Here is a 6,000-nt window from a genome sequence, read left to right as displayed (position 1 = left end):
TGTTCAATTGATTAGCCATCTCCTTGTTTTCCATTATTAATTCTCCAGACTCACTTTCTATAGGACCAACGCTCACTTTATTAACTCGTTTCTTTTTAAAATATTTATAGGAACTCTGACTATCTGTTTTTATATTTCTGGCTAGCTTTCTCTTTTACTCTAATTTTTCCCTCCTTATTAATCTTTAGTCACCCTTTGCTATTCCTTATATTCTGTCCAATCTTCTGACCTTCCACCTATCTTTGCACAATTATATACCTTTTCTTTAAGTTTCATACTATTTTTAACCTTTCTAGTTAACCATGGATGGTGGGTCCATCCCTGTGACTTTTTCTTACTCATTGGAATGTATCAATTCCCTGTATTCTGAAATATCCCCTTAATTTTTTTCCATTGCATCCCTATTGACCTATCCCTTAACCTAATTTGCCAATTCACTTTACCCAGCTCTGCTTTCATGCCCTCAAAATTGCCCTTATTTAAGTTTAAAAACATAGTCTCGGACCCACTCCTGTCTCCCTCAAACTGAATGTAAAATTCAATCATATTATGGTCACTGCTACCTAGGGGTGCCCTCACTATGAGATCATTAATTAATCTCATCTCATTATACAATACTCGGTGTAGTATAGCCTGCTGTCTGGCTGGTTCCAGAGCATGCTATTCTAAGAAACTACCCTGGAAACCTTCCATGAACTCCTCATCTAGGTTGCCTTTGCACAGCTCACTTTTCTATTCTATACGTAGATTAAAATCCCCCATGATTATTGCCATGCCTTTCTGACAAACTCCCATTATTTCTTCCATTATGATCCACCCTACCATGTGGTTACTATTAGGAGGCCTTGTCATGGCTCCCACAAGTGACCTCTTGCCTTTACAATTGCTCATCTCCACTCAAACCATTCCCACATCCTGATTTCCTGAACTTAGGCCATCCCTTTCTATTGTGTAAATGCCATCATTAACTAACAGAGCTACCCCTCCACCTTTTCCTCGCTTCTTGTCCTTCATAAATACCTTGTACCCACTAATATTCATGCCCCAATCCGTGTCCTCCTGCAGTCATCTCTCTGTAATGGTTATCAAATTGTACTTATTTATTTCTATGTGCACTCTCAGTTCATCTGTTTGGTTGCAAATGCTTCATGCATTCAACTACAAAGCCTTTAGTTTTATCCTTTTATTCTTTTTATAACCTCTAGTCTCATCTGTTGATTTACTATTAGACTTGTACTCTCTGTCCCTTCCTGTCACCGTCTGTTTATCATTTCCCATAATAATACCTTTCTCTCTTGCCTGGTCTCTACTCCTTGATTTACCACTTCTTCCCAAATTTGATCCCTTGCCCTCACTGCTTAGTATAAAACCCTCTCTACTTCCCTAGTTATACAACTCACAAGAACACCGGTCCCAGCATGGTTCAGGTGTAGACCATCCTAACGGTGCAGATCCCACTTTCCCCATATTGGTGCCAGTGTCCCACAAACCAGGACCACTTCTCCCACACCAGTCTTTGAGTCATGCATTCATCTCCTTAATCTGATTTGTTCTGTGCCAATTTGCACGTGACTCAGGTAATAATCCAAAGATTATGATTTTGAGGTTTTGCTTCTTAATTTAATGTCAAGCTCCTCATAGTGACTATGCAGAACCTCCTTCTCTGTCCTGCCTATGTTGTTGGTACCTACATGGACCATGACGACTGTGTCCTCCCCCTCCCACTGCAAGTTAGTCTCCAGCCCCGAGCAGATATCCCAAAACCTGGCACTAGGCAGGCAATACAGCTGTCACTCATGTTATTTGCTACAGAGAATGGTGTCAATCCCTCTGGTTATACTGTCCCCCCCTACCAATACTATATTCCTTGTAACTCCGCCTGCATGAATGGCTTCCCATACCATTGTGCCATGGCCAGTCAGCTCATCTACCCTGCAGCCCCCACTCTCATCCAAACAAGCTGAAAAAAAACCCAAACCTATTGGACAATTGCAAGAGCCGAGGCTCCTGCCCTCTTGCCCACTGGGCCCCCTTAGCTGCCTCACTTACAGTCACACCCTCCTGTTCCTGACCACTGACCAAATCAGAAGACCCTATCCTAAGGGGTGTGACCACCTCCTGGAATAAAATGTTCAGGTAACTTTCCTCCTCCTCAATGTGCCATAGCGTCTGTGGCTCTGCCTCCAGCTCAATAACTCAGAGCCAAAGTTCCTGCAGCTACAATCACTTACTGCAGATGTGTTTGCCCTGGATCACACCAATACAATCACTTGCTGCAGATGTATTTGCCCTGGATCACAATGGTATCCAGAAGCTCCCATGTCCTTCAATCGCAGCACATCATCTGCCCTGCCATCTCCAATATGTGTTAATTAATTAATAATTGCTAATTAGTTAATTATAATCAATAAAGCGTACACCTCCCAATAGGTTTCAGCACTACCAGTAAACTTTACAACACTTTTAAAACATTACAGTACTTACAATACTGATAAAGCTAAGAATACCTGTTATGACACAGCCAATGGTAAATGCTGACTTGTTCAAATCCTAGAGGGAAACTTAAAACAACTGTCATTACTAATTTCAATTTGTATAAATTTTGAGATGTGTGCCTTGAATTCAGTGGTAATAAGACCACCAAGTCTTATAGGTTTTTTATAAAACTAAATGAAACATTTATTAAGAAGAGAAATTATTTTAAGTACATACATTGATCTACAAATTGCTACTAGGATAATTTCTAAATCCCCTAATCAATCTCAGGTCCCAGTTACACTTTTGTTAAGGCAACAGTAAGACACATAGATTTTAAAAGACCCAGGGAAAGAAACATGATACCCTGAACAAGTCAAATTCAAAGTGAATTCTCTTCACTACAATCCCTGGCGAACAGTAGCTTGAGGCAAAGATGCTGAAGGCTTTTTCACATTTGTAAGTTCTTAAAAATGCCTTTCCTGACACACAGCTTTTACTCCTTCACACATATTTTCCCCTTTGAATGCAAATACCCATTGTTTCATTATGTCTTTGGATTTTATCTCCCTGATAACAAAACCCTCTCATAGCACTAAGCTTTACCAGTAATCTTTGGGAGAAATAAACACACAGTTTCTAAACTTCACCTGGCTAGGCAATACATTTCACCCCTCCTTTGAAAACAATCTAGCCTGGTTTATTTCAAAATGAAAATGCTCCCTTGATACCCATATTTCTAAACTTCCCCTTGTTTATCTAACTAACATTTCAAACCTAACCTCTCTTCTTAGATCAAAGCATCCAGACTAATTCAATTAAGTCTTACACATACAGACACATATAGACACATAGGCACAACCTGCTATTACTCTATTTTACAATAAATTCCAATAACAGTATGAGAATTATTATATCTTCTTGGCATATCAGTCACTGGTTTACCTGCTCCTTCTGCTGCACCAAAGTGGAAATCAAATACAGGAAGCTGAAAAAGAGTGGAAGGAAAAAGCACACCCTCCCCACTCTTCACTGAACTCCCCACTCAGCACATTTTACTTCTTGCAGTAAACTTTAGAGATAAAGCAGCTCTTTATCTCTATGCACCAAATCCCCACTTTGAATCAAATTCCCAAATATATTCATTCGGTCTTTGTTTCATTTAAGCCAAAGCCTCCCCTCACTGACTGTGCGCCTCTTAGTCACCATGCAGGATTTGGGTAGATAAATGTAATTAGGGCTAATTTTTCAGGTGGAAGGTAAACAACTACATTGGATGGGCTAAATGAGCCATTTTTTGTAGTAATTTCTAGGTGCCTTAGATGAGGCAGACAAGTTCAGGAGTGTGTAATAAATGTGAAGGCAAATAACACCTGAAGCGTTTTGTTTGCATATGTCTTCATATAAGGTTGCCCAGTTACAGACTTCACTGAGTTGTCTACACATCACAAGAGACTTGGTCTTATTCACATCAATTTTAAAAGAGGCTGTCACACAACTGCTGCACATTGACTGAAAAATAACTTGGACTACAGGGAAGGATCAACCCTTTGCATGTGCATTAAACTTATATGGAGTTATTTTGGATTAATACTTTAGGTTTCAAAGAGGTACACTTTGGGTACTTAACTGCAATGTTGATTTAGCCCATGTTTAGCACAGCTTAGTAAAGGTGTTGAATGGTATGCTTGGGACAGCCGCCTGGAAGATCTGTAAGAGGCTGATTGACAATTAAGCTGCCTGCTAGCACACACTCAAGAGGTCGCATGCCATTTTGATGATCATTCTTCATTTAATGACCTCCCTTAACAGTAACCCCGCATTAGTGAACAAATTGATCCTGAGGATTTTGGCTGCTACTTAACAGCATGCTCAGCTTTCACTATTCAATTGCTAATTAAAATCCACTGACTACAATGGGTTTGGAGAGGACTTTTGAGACACATTGGGGGACTTTCTGGAAGATGAAGAGGAGAAGGACTATCAGAACTGAGGCCTGGCTGGTGAGACTGCACTGGAGTTGGCACCCCAGCATGTGAAGTTACAGGCATAAACCATAATTAGTCTAAAGAGGAGCAGCAGCGCCCTGGGGAAGGTGAAGAGAATATCAGGCTGCCAGATACACATGTGCCACACTGATACATGAGACTGTCATCTCTGGTCATTGTACCTGTAACTGTCTGCACATCTTCCTTCCCTCTCATGTGCCACCTCTGATGAATCCTCCTTATATCTGTGTCATGATGACAGGAAACTGTGACTGAGTGAGATCTACTAACAACTTCACGAGCTAACCACAGACATATTGAACTGTTTAAAGAGGAACTGTTTTAACAAAATACAAGAAAGTGCACTGATCAAAAATTGGCTGAACTGAGTCACCTGATGTCTGATCCTGTAAAGTTGACCATTTCTCAGGAAAGTTTCTACATGAATCGTACTGTAGACCTGTTGCATGGAATTTTAAACCTGGGAGGTGTCAATATGCACTTCAAACATAGACTCTTTTGAAAGGAGGGTACTAAAAATGCAAAGTTCTGGACTTTTAAAAATGCGAAGTGGGTGGAGAAGTGGCAAATGGAATTCAGTCCAGAAAAGCATGATGCATTTGTGGAGGGCAAAACAAGAAAGGGAATACTCAATAAATTGAAAGTTATTGTGAGGGGCTGAGGACACGAGAGACCTTGGAGTGCATGTCCATAAGTGCTTGAAGGCATCAGGTCAGGTGGACAAGGTGGTCAAGAAGGCACATTGAATGCTTTCCTTTATTAGGCAAAGTATTGAATACAAAAGCAGGATGTAATGGAACTGTATGGGGAGAATTTTCTCCCCGTTAGGTGGGCTGGTCGGGGGTGGACATGGAGCTGATGGCTGCCCATGATCGGCTGTGTGCCGCCATTTTATGTAGGTGGGCCAAATAAGGCCCACTAATTGTGACGCACACCCGGTAGTGCTCAGCGCTACCTGTGCAGGTAGGGGGAGGAGGGAGAGTCGGAGTCTGCACTCTTTCATGCATGCGCATGTGTCAAAGATTTCAGAGATGAAAAGATCAAAAAATGGGATTACTTGGTCTGCAACAATGACTGCAAGACATGCTAATTGAATTCCTTTCTGGGAATGTACAGGCATGAGTTTTAAAAAAAAGTTAATTCTCCCCAAGGCAAAAGAAAGGAACATCTGCACCATCACAAAAAACACTGCTGGAAAAAAAGCAGTAAATCTCTCTCTCTCTCCCTTAAGTATTCAGCAGATCTGGCAGCATCAGTGAAGAGAGAAATTGTGTGTTCCTGGAAGATGAAGAGGAGGAGGGGTATCAGAGGTGAGACCCAGCTGGTGAAGCTGCATTGGAGATGGCACTCACACATCTAAACTTACAGGTAGATAAACAGTTTCTTTATAAGCCGAGGCATAGAATATAAGAGAGGGAGGTTATGCAAGAACTGTATAAAATGCTGGTTAGGCTACAGCTAGAGTATTGCGTGCAGTTCTGGAATCCGCATTATAGGAAGGATGGATTGCACTAGA

This window comes from Carcharodon carcharias, chromosome 5 (assembly GCF_017639515.1).
Source record: "Carcharodon carcharias isolate sCarCar2 chromosome 5, sCarCar2.pri, whole genome shotgun sequence".
Classification (NCBI taxonomy): Eukaryota; Metazoa; Chordata; class Chondrichthyes; order Lamniformes; family Lamnidae; genus Carcharodon; species Carcharodon carcharias.
Note: the sequence above shows the minus strand (reverse complement) of the source record.